This window comes from Nothobranchius furzeri, chromosome 13, assembly GCF_043380555.1.
Source record: "Nothobranchius furzeri strain GRZ-AD chromosome 13, NfurGRZ-RIMD1, whole genome shotgun sequence".
Taxonomy (NCBI): domain Eukaryota; kingdom Metazoa; phylum Chordata; class Actinopteri; order Cyprinodontiformes; family Nothobranchiidae; genus Nothobranchius; species Nothobranchius furzeri.
The window spans coordinates 64,005,285-64,028,665 of NC_091753.1; positions in this window are offsets into that span (position 1 = coordinate 64,005,285).

Below are 23,381 nucleotides of genomic sequence, written 5' to 3' on the forward strand. Positions count from 1 at the left end.
CCGCTGCTGTAGCATGCGGCGAACCACGGCAGCTCACCTCCTACGGTACCGTCTAGACGCGCGACGGAGCGCTTCACACCGCTTCAGTGATTCCTTTAACCATTGAGCTTCATCATCCAGGTCTCTTATGCGTCTTCGTGTGCGCAGAATTATGCTTAAGCGCCTCGTGATTTTTTATCTTGAGAGGCGCTATAGAAATTATATTTTCTTCTTCTTCTTCTTAACATGAGTCCGATTCTCTCTCTCTCTCCCCCCCCCCACCCCCCCCCCCCCCTTCCCCTCCCCCCCCCGCCGCCGCCGTCAGACATCTGGAACTTTTCCCTGCTGTGTGAACGCAGCCGAAAGGACAAGTTCCGGTACAAAAGTGGTGTGTCTGAAAACACAGTTCCGGTTAAAAACCGGATTGAATTGTCCACAAATGTTCCAGAATGTCTGTCTGAAAAGGGCTTGAGATGCACCGTTGTTATCTGAGCTCAGCCACTGGTTGCAGTGTTCTTCTGCTGTTGGTCACTGGAATTATTTGGTTACTCTTTCTCAAGGTTTTAGTTTGCTTCGTTCTCTTCTTTAATTTGTTTTTGTAGTGAACCGAGTCGACCTGCACAGGTTTCTGTTTTCTAAACCTAGCAACAGTGCTAAGGCACTAGCGGCAGAAGCCGGCTCGTCGGGTGCTGCTTCTCAACTCGCCACAACCCCTTCGTGTCCAGGGTAGTACTGGAACAACCAGTTTCACAAGAACCGCAGCCCCTCCTGCCCTCCCCGTCGCTACCAACCCAGCCGTCACTGTGGGTGACACAGGTCCGAACAGTAGCGCACCGTCCCAACCCACCGCTCTTGTTTTCCCCAAGCTCCATTTTGGGAAGAACATGCGCTCATTTTGCCTTGCCTGGTGTCGTGGGAGACCATGGCTGGAATATTCAGTAAAGCTGGATGCGTGCTTTTGTTTCCCATGTCATAGGTTTGGGGGGAACGATGATAAGGATTTGGTTTTCACAAAACAAGGATTTAATAATTGGAAAACCGCACTGGAAAAGGAAAAGGGATTCACAAAGCATGCATCAAGTCAATGCCACATAAAAAATGAAAAAGCTGGTCTGAAATGTCCCAAAGAGAGGCCACAGGGGAAACAATAGGTAGTTTAATAAGTCCCACACAAATCGAAAATAACAGATACTACATAAAAACTATTGGAGAAGTAGTTCAGTTCCTAGCAGTAAATGAACTAGTGTGGAAAGCTCTAGTGGTGATCATTTCTCTGCAGGACTGTTCTTAAAAATGTTCGACTACACACTGGCCAAAGACTCCAAATTTAATGAAATAAACAAACGCATCCCAGAAAATGTAAAATACACATCTCACAACATACAAAACAAATGATTGCAACACTGGTGAAAATGGTACTAAAAAGATCAAAAATAATTATAACAAAGCAGATTATGCTGGGTTTGCATTAAAAAATGATGGAACTAGGGACAGATGAGGAGAATCAGTCAGTCATGGTTAGATTTGGCATTCCAGAGGAACACCTGATTGGTCTGCTTGACCTCAGTCAGTTAAATGCTCAATTTATTACCACCCAAACCCTTGAGCATCTCTCTGACTCAGGCTATAGTGCAGCTGAAATGATCAGTCAGTGCTATGATGGAGCTTCTGACATGGGTGGGGTTCAGGGTGCAGAAGAAGGTAGGGAAGGATATTCCTTTGGCAGTGGTCCATGCAATTCAATTCAATTCAATTCACTTCAATTCAATTCATAGATACTTTATTAATCCCAGAGGGAAATTAGAGTTTCGGTGCACACAATTTTGAGGTCAGACATGCATACATACATAGACACATGACAAAAATTGGTGACTGTGGTCATTTGCAACCCGAGTCGCGCTACCTTAATAGAGATCAGAGGGTTACATGAGGATTGGTTCAGGTGGAGGGAAAAAAAGGCACTTCAGAGTTACCCTCCACAGGGAGGGCAGCTTTGCTCTGCAAAAAAAAAAAAACACCTCAGACAGAAATGCAACAGACTTCAGACAACACAACATAAGTGTCCACTAGGTGGGGAGGTAGGGTTGGGGACTCTCCACACATCAGTGCATGCAGCCGCGATGAGCAGCGCTTGTCACCTCCGTCTGGACAGATGAAGGAGGTATTTGGGTTAGAGAGCACAGTGACTCCTGGAAACGATTCAACGGCCTTCACCGGTCACAGTCCCGCCCAGGCTGGGATAGGGAGACAGAGTTGCCATGGCGACGGCAGCATTCCACATTTCTTCTGAGAGGAGTAATCACTTCAGCCTCACAGGCTCAAGGGCACTAGATTCAGATAAGAACTTGTTTTGGGGCCAGACAGAGAAAATTTACTCTCTGTCTTAAAAGTCCTGTTGATCTCCAACCCCTCTCGATCCAATACTGACTTAAATTAATCAATCCCAATCCGTGCTGATCCATCAACTCTATACTTGATGGCATCAACCTTCTGTGCCAGAGCATGAATCTCAGCCAAAGTTCCAAGCTTACGACTCATCTCGACAATTATATGAGTTTGTGCGTTCACAGCGTGGTGTAATCCATCCCTGAGCTCCGGAATTGAGCCAATATTCCTCGACAGCTCATTAATTTTCTGGTAAGCCAGGTAACGCTCAGGCCAAACTGCACAAAACCTGACACCAACACCAAGAGCCAGAAGATGTCCAATGCAAGCAGAGCAATGTACAAACCCCTTTTTTGATGTTTCAGGATCTCTACATTCATTTTTCCACCGTCATCATGTTTCACAGAATGATGACGTTCCCTCCCTGAAACAACTGTTGGAGATCAGGTGGACAAGCCACCATGATGTGACCAAGTGCCTTGTGGAGAATCAGGATGCTATCATGAGTATCCTGTCAGAGGTTACAGAGGACAGAGCTGCTGCTGTTGATATCTGTACAGAGGCATCAGGACTGTTGATGGTGTTAAGGAGACACAATTTCTTTGAAATAGGAAAATTCCTCCTAAAAGTTCTGGGCTCCTTGAAGTCTGCAAATTCTATGCTGCAGACTCATTCTGTTGACCTGTGCTGTGCTTCAGAAGTAGTCAGTACATCTCTGCAGACTTTGAAGCAGATGAGAGATGAGGAAAGTGAGACATTAACCAGCACACCTGCACCAGCTGCTAAAAGACAAAGAAAAACAAGCTCACTGCTAACAGGTAGCGTTGTAATGACCACTGTGGGCCACGCAGAACACTCCACAACTCCTCGCCAGGCTCTGAAGAACATTTATCAATGGGCTGCTTGATTCTCTAATGTAGAAAGTACAGGGGAGGGTTTTTACAGGGGTGTTAGCGGCTCTGGTCTGCGATGTGTAACGTCCGAGCAGGGGGGTGATGCTGATGGCAACCACAAAGCAGGCCATTTCAGCAGACACACACACACACACACACACACACACACACACACACACACACACACACACACACACACACACACACACACACACAACGAGAATTAATAGTAAACATATTTGTAGTTTTAAAGTACAACAGCAATTTTGATGGATGCCTTTTATTTTGAATGGTTAAGGTGGATAAATCTGAGAGTAAATTCACGATTGTTTTCCTGTGTTTATTCATCTTATCATGGATGATGACATCTGTGACTCTTTGGCAAAAGTTAAAGTGGGAACATGATATTTCAGCTTACTGAAATAGTTAAAATATTAAATAGTTTAAATATTGTGTTTCTTTCTTTTTTTTCATGGATAACTTTTTGTGTGTAGCTGTTAAACTGACAACTTGATCAGAAATAATGTGCTGACTGTTGATGCTGTGGTGCTGTGTGTGCTCCAGGCACTGACCTGAACCTTTACACCGTTAGTTATTATTTATTAGTTTCATTATGTCCTGGATTTATCAGCATTATGTTGATTCTCATTCATCAGGTTTTGCTTCCTAAATGCTTGTGCAGCTTGTGTGCTTATCGACCAGGAGGTTTCGCAATTTCCCAAAATATGAGTCATGCCAGACTTGTCCTTGGGAAAGACATCACCAGCATGCTACCATCTTGTCTACTAATGTCACGATACAGTGGTGTGGACCCAAAATGCAGTACCCAGGATGACATGGAGGCAGGGATGAAGATTTTAAGTAAAAAGTCTTTATTTTGTGGGTGAGCCAAAAACCAAGGTAATCCAAACTGGGAGTCAAAATCCAAGAAGCCAAAAATCCAAAAGGTCAAAAGGCAGATTATTATCTGGGGATCAAGAAACTCTGGTTAAACACAGAGGGACTAAACTGACAGAATCAACAAACATTAATGGACCGACACAAGACAGAGACAATACCGGGCTTAAATAGACTGGGAGACAAATTAAGGAAACAGGAAGCAGGTGTGTGGAGTGAGGGCTGGAGGGAAGGCAGGTGACACTAATCAACTCAATGGGGAAAACAGAAACAGAGGAGGGCAAATACCTAAACACAAAACTAAACAACAATTACCTAAAGACAGAGGGAAGGACTCACACAAACTAGCTGGAGGAGGACATAGCACATACACCCACACACACTGAGCTGGGGAGAACGAGGCTGGAGCTGACCTGGGAGGAAAGGGTAGAAAAGATAACAAAAGACACTAAACTGACACGCAGAAAAAGGACACATGAGGGCGCCAAACAGCTACAACATAAGACACATAACAGGGATGTGGACAAGGACACGTGAGGGTGCTGAGAGAGCACAAGGGGGGAACCTGGAGTGGAGCACAAGAGGAGTTGGGGAACAAAGGGACACAAGAGGGAATCTAGAGAGGGATGGAGGACACTAGGAGGCACAAAAAGGGAAGGGGCTGACGCAGACCATGACAACTAATGGTGACCAGGGGGACCTAGCACAGACTGTGTTGCAGCAGTGTGGTCCAGGGTAGCTGTGGCAGCAATGTAGCTTTTTAGTGTGTAACTGAATGATTAAACTGTAAAATGCTTAGCAAATGTGCAATAAGATAATGACTTCAGCAACTCAGAGGCATCACATTTGTTTTCGTTTTGTAACTCCTTTCTCTTTGCAGACCTTGGATCTTCAAGCAGCATTCAGGGATCACTTTCTGAAGTTGTGAAAAAGGTAGATCAACACACTGGTTTGATGTTAAAGCTTCTTTCCGGAGTATTTCTCTCATCTGATGGCACCATCTAGTGGCTGACAAGCATATCACACAGAAAATGTGTTGCTTTGTTTAAGATGGCGACTTTACATTTCTGTTTATAAATGTGCTTCTGTAGCCGACAAACAGCTAAAACACGTTGTTTTACGAGTATTATTCTCATGTCATGTTGTGTTCTCATATTTTTATATTATAGAGACTTACTTGTCTGTGACAAGTTCATCAACTCTGCATCAGCCGAGGTATTCCTTAAATTTGAAGCACGTAAATGGTAGTCTAACGCTATTGGTTAGTTCTGGTCGGTGCTCAGTTTCTATTGCACGGAGCTCTGCGGGGCAGGGGGCGTGCTAAGCAACAAAAAAAAAGGCGTATTGTTTACATTTTATCACAGTACATCCAATCCAATCCAATTTTATTTATAAAGCGCATTCAATAAGGCATTACAACCAAACACGGCGCTGTACACTAAAAATGTTAGTTAATTAAACCGGCGTTATACAATCATGTCGAACACAGATAAAAGATAAAAAGGAAATACAACAAAATTCCCAAAACTAACAGGTAAAAATCAATAAAACACAGGGAGAATAAAAAATTTGAAAAACGTTTTAAGAAAGAACCTCAATAATACGGAAGTTGATATTGTGAAGTCCATTTTTAAACAATGTAGTTGTGAGGTTCATAATTATGTTGTATAAGCTAGGTTGAAGTAGTGAGTTTTCAGGCGTGATTTAAAAATGCTAGCTGTTGGTGCTTGCCTCACTAGCAGTGGTAATGCGTTCCACAGCTTCGGTGCACAGACAGAGAAAGCCCTCTCTCCACGGCTTTTTAAACGTGCATTCGGAACAGCTAGGAGGAGCTTATCTTCAGACCTGAGAGCACGCGGCGGGTTGTAGATATGGACAAGTTCACACAGATATGGAGGAGCTTGATGGTTCAAGGATTTGTAAGTGAGAAGCATAATTTTGAAGTTTATCCTGAACTGCACGGGCAACCAGTGGAGAGATTTCAGAATTGGTGAAATGTGTTGTCTTCTGTCAGCTCCAGTCAGCAACCTAGCTGCTGAGTTCTGCACCAGCTGAAGTCTAGAAAGAGCTGCTTTACTGATGCCGTATAAGCAGGAGTTGGAGTAATCCAGCCTTGAGGTGATGAAAGTGTGGACCACAGATTTCAGAAGACGGACACTCAGGATGTGCTTTAGTTTCGAGATGCGTCTTAGTTGGTAAAAACGTGATTTAACTGTGTTATTGACCTGGGCATCCATCTTCAGAGCCTGGTCCATTTTTACTCCAAGGTTGGAGATTACAGAGGATACATTGGGTGAGAGATAGTTGAGGTCAGGTTGATGAGTAGCCATGGTACTGTAAGGACTGAAAACGCTAAAAGTCCGTTTTGGAGTCATTAAGATGGAGGAAGTCGTCAGCTAGCCATTGCTTGACCTCAAGGATACAATCAGACAGAACTTAAGTTGACTGAGTTGGCTTAAATGAAAAGTAGATTTGACAGTCGTCAGCGTAAAAATGGTATGAGACAGCGTGCTTTCTGAAAAGGGCTCCTAAGGGCAGTATATAGAGGTTGAACAGTAACGGGCCGAGTATTGAACCTTGTGGGACACCCCAATGTAGAGGCTGTGACTCGGATGAACAGCCATCCAACATGACCCTAGCAGACCTGTTACAAAAGTATGACCTAAACCAATGCCAGCCCAAGTGTGAAGTCTTGTGATCAAAATGTCATGATCGATCGTGTCGAATGTTGCGGATAGGTCCAAAAGTACCAGAACCACATGGAAACCTGAATCTAAAGCCAGAAAAATGTCATTAAACACCTGAACGTGAGCAGTTTCAGTGCTGTGCTGTTTTCTAAAACCAGACTGACGGATGTCCATTACCTGAATTTGGTTTAGATGTTTCAGCAACTGTTCATACACTATTTTCTGCAACAGTTTTTTCTAGATAGGGCAAAAAGATGGGCTGAAAGCTTTGAAGTTGCACATGAGAGTGGATAAATGAATCAGGAACATGGTTGGTTTGGTGAATCTGAGCTCTGATTACAGTAATCTTATTTAAGAAAAACTGCAGGGTTTGGTTTCACAAGTCAGCGGACGCAGAGGAAAATAGTTTTTGAACTGGGGAAAGCACTGCATTTATGGTTCTATATAACACACCTTGATTGTTTGAATTAGCCGATAAAGAGAATCACTTTTATGGATATCTGAAAAATCATACATCATTTCCGAAAGGGTAAAACTCCGGGTAGCAGCTTTAAGAAGACTAGAAGTACATTTTCACACTTAAGCAGTAATTTGTTATAGCATTGTCAGTAAAGCACCAAGTATGGAGGATTGATCCAGCCCAAAATACATAAATAAATCAAAGCAATAGATATGCCAGATTATGCATGAAACTGGATTTTAGGATTCGGATGGTAAGTCAAAAAACATCCTCAGCAAAATATGCCGGGTGATAGTAAAGTCGTATCTGCGCGCTGCTCGTTAATGCTAAATCCTTTAAATGCTGTTTGTTTTTTAACATGATGAACACACAATTTTTTAATTATCTACTGGCATTATTTATGTATTAATTGCTTTATCAAATCATTTCTCTATTCTGCACCTACTTTTATTTCGGCAGGATCAGCCCTCCATAAAAAAGTTTTGTTTTGGATAACCAACAATATAAAAACATTAACAGCTAACCAGAGGTTAATGCATAGATGAAAACATTTAAAAGCATTATTAACTTAATTTCAGTCACTAAATGAGTATTCTCTCACATTGTTAATATACACCCAGCTAAAAGGGCCCATTGTTGTTGTTGTTTTTTTTTTGTTTGTTTTTTGTTTTTCTACAGAATCAAAGAATGGATTATTATGGTAAATCGCGGACCAAAAGAAGATGAATTAAAGCAAATGTGGCTAAGCATTTAAAGTTCTTGGAAGACTTCAAGGCCCAAACAATCTCATTCACTCATTGGGATTGCGCTTCAGAAATGGACAACCAGATTCTTAGAGAGGATTTGAGCTGTGAGGCTATTCTGAGTGAAAATGAAAAAGAGTCAGACTCAGAATTCGAAGAAGATAAAGAACAATCAGTTGCTGAAACAAAGTGTAATGGCACTGAGTTAGATTTGGACAGCACCTCTGAGGAAACTGATTCGAGATGTGAACTTAAAAGGAATTTGGCCAATTGGGCAGTGAATCGAAATATTTCCCACAATGCGCTGACAGAACTACTACATAGTTTAGCTCACTGTGGTCTGGATGGAATTGTGGCCTATTTTGGCCATTTTTAAAGAAATTCCAAAATGTGTTGTCATCATCATTGGGCTGTACGCAGGCTCGTCCAAGTCCACATCTGTCCAAGAATACTTGAATGACTTTGTTGAAGACTTGAAGTCAGCACCCAAAGAGGGTTTTCTTTACAAAGGAAAACACTTTAATATCGCACTTCCAGATGACTTTGTTAGTGATGCACCTGCTCGGGCCTTTTTGAAATGTATCAAAGGCCATTCTGGTTACAGTTCCTGTGAACGCTGTGCAGAGCATGGAATTTATCTGGATAAAAAGGTTGTGTTTCCTGATTGTAAAGCACCTCTACGAACAGATGAAGCATTTCAACATTTGACAGATGAGGACCATCATCATGGAGTTTCACCCTTGCAAGATTTTGGCACTGGAATGGTGTCAAGCTTTGTACTTGACTACATGCATTTAGTTTGTTTAGGACATGTAAAAAAGTTATAAGTTTGTGGATCAAAGGACCTCTAAAGTGTCGTCTATCTGCAGTTATTATTTCTAGTCAATCAGAGATCACTTTCCAAGAAACTTTTCCCACAAACCACGATCACTGATGGAGTACAGTCAGTGGAAGGCAACAGAATTTAGACAGTTTCTGTTGTACACAGGCCCAGTGGTTTTGTTGCTCTCAGTAGCAAGTAGAATCCTTCTCAGCCCAGCTTTGTGTTGTAAATACTGTGACTATGCTGACAGACTGTTGAAATGTTATGTTTCCAATTTTGCTAAAGTATATGGAACAGAGCACTTAGTTTACAACACCCACTGCCTCATGCATTTAGCTGATGATGCAAGAAAGTATGGTGCCTTGGACAACATCTCATGTTTTCCCTTCGAAAATTATCTGGGGATATTAAAGCGACTTGTACAAAGACCCCAAAATCCCTTACAAGTCATTCGGCGTGTAGCTGAAACGTGTGTTCTGGGTGAAAATGAAAGGAAGAGCAAACCTCAACTACAACATACATGTGGTCCAACTCTCCCAGACTTTCCTGCTCGCATGCAATTCAGGCAGCACAAGCATGAGGGAATTATCATTTCATGTTCTGTAGGGAGTAACTGGTTGATGTTGGGCGCAAAGTTGCAGTAGTAAGGAATATAGTAGTTGTTTTCAGGAGCCGTGTACACTGTGTGTCAGTTGTATGACACACAAGACAGCTTCTGCAGATACCCTACTGATTTGTCGTGTCTTGGAATCAGAACAGTGGCACAACTATCTGATCATCTTTATGGAGTACCTGTGACTAACCTGACAAAAAAAACTTGTACTCCTGCCTTTGCAGGATGGTCATGTTGTTTTTCCCCAGTTACATGATCAATTACGGGCTTCACGTGACCTTTCAGCATGTTCTTCAGCATTGTGGAATTCATTGGAGTCGAGGGAAGGAAAAAAGTTGGTGGACATTATTCCATCATGTTGGTTCACAGATGAAAACAAAGTAGAATATTTCTGGCCATTGGGCCTTGGTGTAAACATCAAAAAGGCAGTGAAACCAAATGCAGCCAGATGCAACTGGATATGCCCCAAGAGTGTTTAGCCCTTGTTCCCTCAGATATTCTCATAGTTTATCAAGCCCCAGTGCAACCCCAACTCTGAGAAGCCTCAGTGCAACCCCTGTTCCAAGACCTGGGACTTCATTAAGCATGAGCAGCGCCAATAGCTTGGAGGAGGTTTGGTTCACCAGACTGGTTACTCTTTTAGAGGATGTCAAAGAAACTAAAAATACATGGAAAGATGTTGGATACTCTACTGAAGTACAAATCTGCTGTATCACTGGTGGAACCACCTGAGGGAGCTGTCCTTCCGATTACGGGGAGAGCACTTGTGCACAGTTGTTAATACTGAGCTGTGTTACAGTAGAAATTTTTTTGTTTGAACAACATTGATAATACACTAGGAACCTTATTATGAGAAACAAGCATTAGTAGTGAAACAAGAACAGAAAGGAAAATGAACTTTATTGAGCCGGGTGTTAAAACCGCCACAAGACGGCAGCATCGATCGGCTAAGGAACTGTGGTTGATGGAGGTAGGCCTGATGCTTCACTCCTTGGAGTCTAGTGTTTATTGGTTGTTCCTGCCACAGGAAGTGTTGCATGTGATCCTCCCAGAGGAACGGAAGGCTTCTCCTTATCCTATGTGCTTCAAAGAAGTGGTATGTACATCTACGCTCCTCTCCACTTAGCTGTGGCTGTAGGGTAATGCTAATTAATGTGTCTTCCAGATCGAGGAAGGGGTGTGTCTCCACGGGAGACTCTGTTGTTCTGCTGCTTTTCTGCACTGTTCCATGGGATCTCTGTTTCCCTGTTGTTGACCCGGTGCTGGACCATCATCCGGCTCCAAGGCCTCTCCACCCCGCTGCTCGGGCTGGTTAAACGGGATCAGCGGAGACCATCAGGAGTGGCTTTTCTCACTCACTCCTCTAGACTGAGTACCAGCGGAGGACCTACACCCGGTGTGGGTTTGGGTATTTCAACAAGGGGCTGCGGGCCCTGCCGGCAGTTGTCATCAGCCCGGGGGCTCATAAGGACGGCTGAGGCTCTGGCTAATAGACGCGTGTGCAGGCGAGCTGTATGCTCGCTCATTTTCTGATGGCCTGTCCGCCCAGTTGTTGCTGTGTTTTAGTGTGTGTTTGTGTGTGTGTGTGTGTGTGTGTGTGTGTGTGTGTGTGTGTGTGTATTTTCACCATGCTTTTTGTTTTCTTTCCATTTAGGCTGTGAGCTGACAGTGGTGGTCGAGCCCTGGTGGTGGTCTCATCTGATGGTGTGCGTGTGCTCCAGAGTCACTTCACCCCCCGAATGCATGCACGTGTGATTGGGGTGAAATTACTTGTGGTTTGTAGTTTGTCTAGAGAGTTAAGTTCCGGTCTCTATCTTAGGCAGTCCCATTAGTCAGCCTCAGCCTAAGTTGATTTGGTTTTAATTAGTTTTTATCTGTAGGTGCATGGTATTTTTAGTAGATTATTTTGAACTCATTTTATTGTTCTTTTAATAAATCTCTGTTTATGTGGAATGGAACTCCGTCTCAAGCTTGATCTGTAAAACTGAACTAGCGTGCCTTTAGGTTCAGCTGGTTTTGGTTCCTGATTATCAGGTGGCGTATTTTTAAATTGATAGGTGGCCCCGCTCGCCACATTTGGCATTGTTGACAGGATTTTTGCTCTAGAGCTGAGACGTGGGTTCCATTGTTGTTGTTTTTTTTAGAGTGTATTTTTTATTTTTTTATTTTTTGTTCTCAGTATTTGGGTTATGGGTAGCAGGTTGGAGTAAGCAGAACAGCAGAGTCTCTTGTGTAAGTGAGGAAATAACTATTCCTTACTGGTGAGTGCCCTGAGTTTTTTTTTGTCCCTCCCCTAAGTTGAGTGTCTACAATGGATGTAGATCTTCAGGAGTTGCGGGACTTAGTCCAACAACTGAAAGCAGAAAATGAGAGGTTGAGGCAAGAGCGGGATGTGGCTGCCCCTGGTCCCAGATCTTCCCTTACCCCTCCTGCGGTGTCGCTCCTTGGTCCCCCAAACACTTCTTCTGCAGTAGAGAAGTTGGTGTTTATTCCCCGGGAGCGTAAATGCCCCGTTTTTAGTGGAAAAAGGGGCATTAGTCTAGCTGAGTGGCTTGAGGAGGTGCAGTCTTGTATGAGAGTATGCCATGTGTCTGGTACTGATGAAGCATTTTTTTTGTTTGATCACCTGGGAGGGGAAGCCCGCAATGAAATAAAATTCCAGCCTAAGGCTGAAAGGGAGGATCCGGCTAGAGTGATTGCTGTGCTGCAGGAACTTTATGGGTGCTCAGCTCCTATGTGGCTTTGCAGGAGGCTTTCTTTTCCTGCCGCCAACAGGAAGAGGAGACACTACAGGAGTTTTCCCTAGCTTTAATGGCCCTCATGGCTGCAGTGAAGCAGCAGGCCCCCAGCGAAATGGTAAATGCCGAGGTGTTGCTACGAGACCAGTTCGTAGAATATGTGGTGGATGGGTCTTTACGCCGTGTATTGAAGCAGTTTGTGCGTGGGAGGCCTTCGGCTACACTACTAGATGTCCGAGCAGAGGCCATTCGGTGGGAGCAGGAGGGGATATCGGGAGGGCCTAGAGGCCGTGCCCACTCCATGCCCTCAGTGTTAGGTCTCCAGTATGGTGTGCCGTGTCCCCGCCGTAGGTGGCCCTGGTTTCTTCCCAGCTGCTGAGTTGAGTGAGATAAAGGAAATGCTAAAACTCCAACAAGATCAAATAAATAAACTTGCTCAAGATGTTTCTTCACTGCAGGGTACACGAAAAAAACCTCGCCCCACTAATCACGGCCCCATAACATGTCGACGGTGTCAGCAAGCAGGGCATTTTGCCAGTGACTGTGATGGGGTTAGAGTCTCACGTCCCCAGCCCACACAGCCACCACGTCCTACTGCAAGGCAGTCGGAAAACTAGAGCCCGCCGAACGATTGAGCCACAGTTCGGGGGGTATAGTTAGTGGCTCACAACTGGTTATTGCTGGTTGGGGAGAAGCCTCGAAGTTGGTGTCAGATTGCCCCATGTGGAGGTACTAATGGGAGGTGTAAATGTACCATGTTTGTTTGATACCGGTTCAATGGTATCTACGGTCACAGAGGGCTTTTTCCGGCAGCACTTTGAGCCTTGGGGGATGGACCAACTGCAGTCCTGTAACTGGTTGAAGCTCAAGGCAGCCAATGGGTTGGCTATCCCTTATATTGGCTACCTGGAGCTTACTGTGGAGTTATGTGGTAAATCACTAACAAATTGTGGTGTTGGTGGTCAAAGACCCCCCGAGTGATACCTCTGGTTTTCCTGGCATTGTGGGGATGAATATCATCCGCAAGTGCTACAGCGTATGTTTTGGCCAGCATGGGCTGGCTTTGTTTGAGCAACCCCCTGTGTCAGGGACCCCTGAGCCTGTTGTCCAGGCATTGCAGAGGTGTCACCAGGGTAAGGGAGACATTCCTCAACAAACCTCGGGAGTGGTTAAGGTGCTGGGCCGACGGGCACATCGTATCCCAGGAGGCACGCTGAAATTTGTGGCCACCTCCTGCTCGGAACAGTTCACCTGTTTACCTGTGTTGTTTGAGCCCCTAGTGTCTGGCCTCCCTGCCGGGTTACTCACCTCTCCATCTTTGGTGCAAGCACAGAAAACTACAGCTTATGTCCCGATCATTAACGTTGACAGCACGGATGTTTTGCTGTACCCGCACACTAAGGTTGGAACCCTGACGAGGGTTTTGGTGACTAGTCCGCCAGCTGGCTTAATGAAGATACCATCTGGGTCAGCCGTTGTCTCATCTCAGGCGGCCTCGGAGTCTGTAGTGACTCAGCTGCAGGCTCTGGAACTACCTGCTGTGACAGCAGAGGATGGGAATAGTGTGAGGTCTCTGCTGTTAAAATATGCTTCTGTTTTTTTCAGAACATGATGGAGACCTGGGGTGCACAAAGCTGATCTCCCATGACATTCCACTCATGGACGAGGCCCCTGTCCGGCAGCGCTTTAGGCGCATTCCACCGTCAGACTATGAGGTGGTTAGGGAGCATATTAACAACCTGCTGGAGGCCCAGGTAATCCGAGAGAGCAGCAGTCCATATGCTTCCCCCATAGTGCAGGTACGGAAGAAGGATGGGAGTCTGCACATGTGTGTGGACTACAGGCACCTAAACAGCAAAACCAGAAAGGATGCCTTCCCTCTCCCTCGTATCGAGGAGTCGCTCGATGCGTTGAGTGATGCTCGCTGGTTTTCCACTCTAGATCTGGCCAGTGGCTACAACCAGGTACCTGTTACTGAAATAGATAAGCCCAAAACAGCTTTTTGTACCCCTTTTGGGTTGTTCGAATGGAACCGCATGCCTTTTGGTCTTTGTAATGCCCCCAGCACCTTCCAACGACTAATGCAAAGACTTTTTGGTGACCAACAATGCCAGTCCTTATTGCTATATTTGGATGACATTGTTGTTTACTCTTCCACAATCAAGCAACATCTGGACAGGCTGGAGATGGTGCTGGAGCGGCTGCAAAGAGAGGGGCTCAAGGTGAAGCTGCCCAAGTGCGCCTTCTTTCGACAGGAGGTGCAGTACTTAGGGCATGTGATTTCGGACAAGGGTGTTGCAACAGATCCTTCTAAGGTTGAAGTGGTGGCAAACTGGCCTATCCCTGTGACGGTGTCAGATCTGCGATCATTTCTAGGATTTGCCAGCTATTACCGACGGATCGTGGAGGGGTTTGCTAAGTTGGCTGCCCCCCTTCACAGGCTGGTTGCGGAGCTGGGGAGTGCAAAATCTGGCCAAGGGGCAAGGGCAAGGGGCAAGGGCAGAAGATTGACGAGTGCCAGACAGCTTTGAAGCTTTAAAGGGTTGATTGGTCACTGCACCGGTGCTAGCCTATGCCGACTTCTCTCTCCCTTTTATTTTGGAGGTGGACGCTAGTTATGGGGGTTTAGGCGCAGTACTTTCCCAGGAGAAGCAAGGTCAGGTGAGGCCTGTAGCCTACGCTAGCAGAGGGTTGCGGCCCACTGAACGCAACATGGCCAATTATAGCCCCATGAAGTTGGAGTTCTTGGTGCTCAAGTGGGCAATGACTGAGAAGTTTAGGGAGTGTTTGCTGGGCCATCGGTGCATTGTCTACACAGATAAAAACCCGCTGAGCCACTTGTCATCTGCCAAGCTGGGGGCCACTGAGCAGCGTTGGGCTGCCCAGTTGGCTTCCTTTGACTTTGAAATAAAGCACCGCCCGGGGAGGAGCAACAGAAACGCAGATGCGTTGTCTAGACAAAATCCACACGGCGGACAAGAGCTAGCAGCAATGCTCCCAGGAACACCTCTCCCAATGCCACTGCAGCAGGTTTTACAGGCTGACCAGTCTGAGGTGGCTCAGGCTGCTGTCTTTGCATTGCCTCATTTTAACCAGGCTGACCTCTGTGTTTTACAGCAAGCTGATCCAGTCCTTAGTGAAATCAGGACACTTTGGATAAAAAAAGAGACATCCCACCCGTGAGGAAAGACTCCAGTTGTCTCCGGCTGCATTGGCCCTCCTCAAGCAGTGGGACCAGTTGGTGGAGAAGGATGGGGTCCTGTACCGGCAGATCCAGCTCCCCCTGGAGGCTGAGGGGGTGTTGCAGGTAGTGTTGCCTGCCACCCTGAGGGAGGAAGTGCTTATTGAACTTCATCAGAAGCATGGCCACCAAGGGGTTGAGAGGACACTGCAGCTGCTCAGACACCGATGCTACCGGCCTAACATGACTGGTGATGTGGAGCAGTGGTGCAGTAAGTGTGAGAGATGTCAGGTTGCCAAGGACACCCAGCGGGGGCCTCAGACCTACATGGGACATTTGTTAGCCTCTCGGCCAAATGAGGTTTTGGCCCTAAATTGCACTGTGCTGAAGCCCTCTGGTGATGGGTGTGAGAACGTCCTGGTGATGACAGATGTCTTCAGCAAATATACACTGGCTGTCCCTACCAAAGAACAGCGGGCTTCTACTGTGGCACATGTGTTGGTGACTGAGTGGTTCTTGAAGTTCGGCGTTCCAGCAAGTATACACTCAGACCAAGGCCGAAACTTCGAGAGCACTCTCATTCAGCAGCTGTGTGCTTTGTATGGGATCAAGAAGTCCCAAACCACTCCATACCATCCATCAGGTAATGGACAGTGTGAGCGGTTTAACAGAACACTTCATAACTTGCTTCGCACTTTACCCATCTCTCATAAACGGGACTGGAGTTCCTACTTGCCACAGCTGCTGTTCTCATATAACACCACTTCCCACCAGGCCACAGGGGGATCTCCTTTTTTTCTTCTGTTTGGACAGGAGCCAAGGCTACCGGTGGACTTCCTGCTTGGTCGTGTCCAGGACCCAGTGGGAGGCCATGTCCAAAACTGGGTCCAGGAGCATCAGAGCCAATGGCAGCAGCGGCTCAGCATAGGAAAACCTTCCACAATCAGCGGGTCAAAAGCTCCCCTCTGGCTGAGGGCCAGCAGGTGTCACTGCGGCAACATGGCATAAAGAGTCGGCATAAGATCCATGATCTGTGGAGCCCAGTGACACATTTGGTGGTGAAAGCACCAAAGGAGGGAAGCCCAGTGTATGGAGTGGCACCAGTAGAGGATCAGACCAAGGTCAGACATGTTCGGCGTAGCATGTTGAAGCCACTGGTAGGAACCACTCCACTGGAGAACACTGCTCCCCCTCCACGGTTGTCGGTCCAACGGGAGGATGAAGGCGAGCTATCAATGAATAGTGACCTTGGTGAGGGTGACCTTTTTGTTTTGGAATTCCAGGATTATGTGACAGTCCCGACACCGACCACCGCAGTGGATCAGGTTACACTGGGGGCACTGAGGGCAGTAGCACATCCAGTTTTCACAGTGGTGAGTCCCACTGGGCCCACAGAGTCTGAGTTAATGGTGACCCAAGCCGTCCCACTTGTTTTGCAACCTGCTCCAGTTGCCCATTGCCCTGCAGTAACTGAAACTAATGTCCGGCGAACTCAGAGGTGCACTGCTGGACTGCACTCCAACCTCCATCACCTCCCTAGACCAGTAGGAGGGTCAGAGCAGCAAGCTGAGCCCCTGACTGTGGACACATCAGGTATGAGGTGGATAGTTTTTAGACAATGGGAATGAATCCCAGGCTTTGGTGAGTGATCGTCGGGGCGACTATCAATTTGGTGGGGGTAGATTGTACTGGGATTAGTCATCTGCCACCAAGTAATTGGACGACCTATCATTGAGGGAAGGTGCTAATATAAATAGGGCCTGGGGTGTCGCTACTGCGATCTTTGCTTTGGCTCAACTTCCGCTTCCTGGGTGAAGTGCAATTGTGTACGGGACTCCGGCGTGTCGGACTGTGAGTAATATCTAAAACGCTGCAGTAGCTGCATGGAGTCTAGTGTTTATTGGTTGTTCCTGCCGCAGGAAGTGATGCATGTGATCCTCCCAGAGGAACGGAAGGCTTCTCCTTATCCTATGTGCTTCAAAGAAGTGGTATGTACTAGGGCTGTCGCGGTAACCGCAAAAATGAAATATCGCAATATGAAGAAGCCCACCGCGCTGCATCATGGGCCACCGCGATTACTGAACTTGGTTCAACTCAATGATGCATGTTGAGAAGGATGGCTGCACTGGTATCAAAACGAAACGTTACTTCGCTCCTTTGGGAGCACTTTGGTTTTCAGTATGTCAGCTGCTGCGCAGCCAGAGTCCTTGGCCGAGACAGAGCTGCCACCAGCGGCAAAAAAATAATAATAAACGCTCGGAGACCTGCTGAAGTCCCGGACAAGCACTGCTTCTGCAACCGTCCCGAAGAGAGTTTGAGCCGAGCTGGAGCTCACTCGCTACCTGCAGGAGGAATGCATCCACCCTAAAGAAATCCCCCTGACATGGTGGAGCAACAAGCGGGAGAGATTCCCTTTGCTCGCCAGTCGCACGCAAGTACGTGTGCGTTAGTGCAACGAGCGCACCATCCGAGAGGGTTTTCAGTGTTGCTGCAAATGTTGCCACCCCTCTCAGATCCTCTCTCAAACCGTATATGGTTATCATGCTGGTTTTCCTTGTGGGTAACAAGGACGTGACTGAGCTATAAATCACCGTCATTCGTGTGTGTGAAAGTGAAAGTGAAATGATAGTGCGCCCGCCCCCCGGCGCGCGCGCGCCCGGTACATGTAATTTTTTATGCTTGATTTTAAACAACTAAACAAAATGGGGACTTGTTTATTGTTTATTAGATGCTGCAGCCAAATTTGCATTTAAAAGTTTAACCTTCTCCTGAATTTTGTTGTTTTTAAGTTCAGTCGGACTCAGACTGTCGGAGAAACAAACGTTACTGCGATCTGTGTTGTTACTGCCCTTTGATCTGCATTCAGTAAAGTGTTATAAAAGAAGGCACGGCAATTTTTAACCTTTTTTAAATGTGTAAACATTATGTTTAGATAGTACTGCAATAAAAAAAGGGCTGCAATAATATCGCACACCGCAATATTAAGCCACCCTGAATCACCGCAGGAGGAATTCCTCAACCGCGACAGCCCTAGTATGTACATCAGTGCTTCTCTCCACTTAGCTGTGGCTGTAGGATAATGCTAATTAATGTGCCTTCCAGATCGAGGAAGGGGTGTGTCTCCACGGGAGACTCTGTTGTTCTGCTGCTTTTCTGCACTGTTCCATGGGATCTCTGTTTCCCTGTTGTTGACCCGGTGCTGGACCATCATCCGGCTCTAAGGCCTCTCCACCCCGCTGCTCGGGCTGGTTAAACGGGATCAGCGGAGACCATCGGGAGTGGCTTTTCTCACTCGCTCCTCTAGACTGAGTACCAGCGGAGGACCTACACCCGGTGTGGGTTTGGGTATTTCGACGAGGGGCTGCGGGCCCTGCCGGCAGCTGTCGTCGGCCCGGGAGCTCATAAGGACAGCTGAGGCTCAGGCTAATAGACGCGTGTGCAGGCGAGCTAAATGCTCGCTCATTTCCTGACGGCCTGTCCGCCCAGTTGTTGCTGTGTTATAGTGTGTGTGTGTGTGTGTGTCTGTGTGTGTGTGTGTGTTTGTGTGTGTGTGTGTGTATTTTCACTGTGCTTTTTATTTTCTTTCCATTTAGGCTGTGAGCTGACAGTGGTGGTCGAGCCCTGGTGGTGGTCCCATCTGATGGTGTGCGTGTGCTCCAGAGTCACTTCACCCCCCGAATGCATGCACGTGTGATTGGGGTGAAATTACTTGTGATTTGTAGTTTGTCTAGAGAGTTAAGTTCCGGGCTCTATCTTAAGCAGTCCCATTAGTCAGCCTCAGCCTAAGTTGATTTGGTTTTAATTAGTTTTTATCTGTAGGTGCATGGTATTTTTAGTAGATTATTTTAAACTCATTTTATTGTTCTTTTAATAAATCTCTGTTTATGTGGAATGGGACTCCGTCTCAAGCTTGATCTGTAAAACTGAACTAGCGTGCCTTTAGGTTCAGCTGGTTTTGGTTCCTGATTATCAGGTGGCGTATTTTTAAATTGATAGGTGGCCCCGCTCGCCACAATAAGGTGATTTCCTCTTCAGCTGCGGCCCGCCGTGCACTGCAGGTCGACTTAAACTGGATGAAGCTTTATTTTCCGGTGTTCAGACGGAAAGCTATTGCTTGCTATCTTGTCTAAATTGAACCTTCTTGTTCGTTTTAAACTAGCAGGTGCGCGCAGGAGTGGAGTGACGAATTTGTACAAAACCACTCGATCAGACTAAATCTGAACGTTCCCGAAAGCTTAAGATAAGAGCGTTTAAGCTGTAGCGGAGAACGGGTGCTATATTTCCAGCCGGTTTGGCTGGCTAGCGGTTAGCTCTCACTAACGTGGAGCGAAAAGGAGTTCTCTCGGAGACGCAGTGTCTCAACAAAGTGACGAATAAACGGTCAAACACACTCAAACAACACATTCACTTACTTTAGCAGTTAGGATGTCTTTTAAACAGTCCCACAGACCTATGGATTATCGCTGCGTAGCTGGATGTTTATGCCGGATGTCGGTGTTACCGCAAAAAGCTTCCCTCCCGGAAGTTTCCGGAGGAAGAAAATTACGGTGAAACAACTCCCGTTTTTAGTAAAATATTGAAAATAAAACACAGAAATAGCATTTTTATTTAGGAAGAATGGCTCGCCGGATTATTGAATAAGACTGGCTGTTACTCGTCAATTATTGAAAGACTGGCTGATGCTCGTCAATTATGTAGAGTTTAATTACACACTAGAATCAACACTGTTGCTATTCAGCTGGAGATTCTGAGAATGACCGAGCATATCAGCATATGAGCTTATATCATGTATAAATATCCAAGATACTTATATAATCAATAGAAGCTCATACCCCAGTTCACTTGGTCTAATTTTAATCCAAAGATTAATGTTTATTTTAGATAATTACATTTTATAGCAAAAGTTTATTTTGAATCAGAAGTTAGGAATCTTTGCGTTTCAATAACCAGAAACAATTACCCCTTTCTGTGTTTCGTTTCAATAATGAGGCTAGTTTTAAAATGAAGAAATTTTATTACTAACAAGTTTAAACTTAAAGATTTGAACGACAATTATAACGACAATTCATGGATGACAATTTAATGACAATTTTTAACAGCTTTGATATTAAACTTGTTTTAAAAGGACAAACCCGCGGCTGGATGAAAGCTAAATTGGAGATACGAGTTTGAATGCGTGAACTGAATTATCAGAAGATTTTTTTCAGAGAGAGAAAGCGTTCTGGATGGAAATGATGTTTTGCAGCTAACTGAGTTTTTACTTAGAGAAAACAGCATCAAACACATTCTGTCGAGGTCTACCTCACCCAATCAGAAGACCCCCTTTTTGGATCCGAAGTGTCCAGGTGGAGATGGGTTTCCTCCAGGCACGAGGTTGGTAAAAAAAAACTCTAGCACGACCAAATCGGTCCTGAGATGTCTCCTTGGGTCACTCGACTGGTGGAAATATTTGCTTCTCAAAGTCCGTAACTCTGAAGGAGTTTTTGCATCTTAACTTGACTCAGAAATCAATAACTCTGGGAAGAGTTTTCGTCAGCTGGTTACAGTTTACGTTTATTCTTAGCTATTCTTGACAGCGTGACAGAACAGCAGGTGGAGGTTCAGGGCAGCCGTCCCGTCTCCTCAGGATGATGGTTCAAGAACTGACTTGAAGCTGGTGATGGTTAGTTTTACAAAGCTCTCAGGACACTCCCACTCTCTCAGCAAGAAAGCTTGGTCATGCGTCAAAAACGTGTGTTGCAGTTATCGTTTATCTGGACTCTGTGTTGGATGGATAAGGTGAACTGACCTTCTTTGCTGAACACATCTTTTACTGTCATCAACCATAATCATAATTAATCATTATTATACCCAAAGCATAATAATTCATTTCATGTAATTAAAATACCTTTATATTGAACCAAGTGATCATTTATGATGATTATAATAAACAGTAATAAAATCAAAGAGTTTTATTAATATTATCTAATTATTATCATCGTGAACTTGAAGTGTCCTCCTCCTGGGTTGGAACAGCAGCAGATATGGTGATATGTTCTTCCAGACATCATGGCTCCTTGGTTAATCTGTGGATTTAAAAGTACTGCTTGACCCAGCTGGGTAAATGTGACCTTTGCCACAAATTAAAGAACCTTGATGATGCTTAGGGATGGGTACCTTTGACATTTGAATCAATCCGGTACTAATTCCCGGTACCTACGAATCGATACCGGTGCTTAACGGTACCAAATTTCGATACTTTTGAGTGTTTATTATTTTAATTCTCTTTTATAATTAAATATATTTTTTTCTCAATATATAACAATATTTGATAAATATCACGATAAATAACATACAACTGTTTGTATTTTAACATCGTCCTTGTAGTTTTATAAGCTGATAATTAAACTGAAGCAAACATCTTTACTGTGAACTAAATTTACTGTGTATCTTCATTCCTTTTGCCATCTTTTTTCATTTGATTTTTCCTACTGGGAAGTTAGAATTTCCGAGGAGAAAGCGAACGCACCATTAGCTGATAACAACGGTAGCAATGGAAGCTAACATATCAAGCTAACGTTATCTTAAACAGTTTATTTAGCTGCTGGAGCAGATTAAAACGATGATGCCTCACACTTAGATCGTCACTGGTTTCGTCTTCACTCGTCACATTTAGTAAAGTGAAGCCAAACTTTAGAGCGCGTTCATGTTGTTCTAGTCGGAAAATCGGAGTTCCGAGGAGAAAGCGAACGCACCATTAGCGAAACGGAAGCTAACATATCAAGCTAATTATATTTACCTACCGGAGCAGATTAAGATGAGGATGTCTCACTTAGATAGTTGTCGCTGGTTTCATCATCCAGTTACCCATCACATTCAGTGAAGTGGACCCAAGCTGTAGCGTGCGTTCTTTCTACCATGCTGCTCTGTTTACAACTGGTTCACAGCAACCGACGACAAAACGCTCTTGCGCATGCGCAGCTGTCTTGGCAAGTTCTCCTTATGAAGGACGGGTACCGAAACGAGGCACCGTTTGAAATGACGTGAATCGGTGCTCGGTCGGTACCTTAAAAAGTACCGAATTCGGTACCCATCCCTAATGATGCTACGCTGTATATGTCAGGTGGGGCCTTTGACTCCTCTCTTCTCCTGGGACTTCTTTTGGTGATATAGATCTTCGTCTCCCCTCCCCCTGCCATACCTGGTGTGGAGTGCGGTGCCTTGGTCTGCCTGAGTCGTGGCTCCTGGGTCAGGGGGTTTAAGATTTTTAATGTCTGCCTGACCAATCCCGGTGGCTGCCTGGTGGGGTCTGGGTCCCTGGGCACTGCTGGGTCCCCGGCGGGGGTGGTCGCCCCTGGGTCCCGGGTCATTGGGTCCTGGGCTCGGCCGGCTAGGCGGTGGGAGGCTGTGGGCGGGCCTGTGGGCTTGCCGCCGATATCTCCTGGGACTTTGCCGGCTGCTGGTTGTGCCCCCCCCCCCCCCCCCCCCCCCCCGGGGCGACCCTCTGTGCCTCTCGAGGGGGGCGGGGGCTTTTCTGGTCACAGTCTCCCTGGAGTTCATGCGCTCTGGGGCAGCTCCTGGATCTCTGGGACTTGGAGCTCCCCCAGTCTCCTGCACATCTTTAGGGGGCGTATCTGTGGCCCCTCACACTCTCTATTGGACGCTCCTATAGAGAAACCTTACATTTACAAGCGCGTGTACACACACACAGGTGCTCACATGGTGCTCTCAAAAGTATGGACTTGGGCACGTTAAACACAGGTCTTAAGGCTGTGGTTGGCACTTAATGCACTGTGATTTATTATCGTGTGACTGTTCAGTTAAACAATGCTGATTTTATATTTCTTCATCAAGTTGACGCAGTGATAGCTTGATCTTGTTGTATTGTTGTTGTGTCCCTTTTTTTTCCTTCTCTCTTTCTGCAGGTCTAGAAGCAGATTGTTGTTCATTATTGTTTATTTTTGTTGCATCGAACCTCATACCCACAAAAGGTTAAAACACCA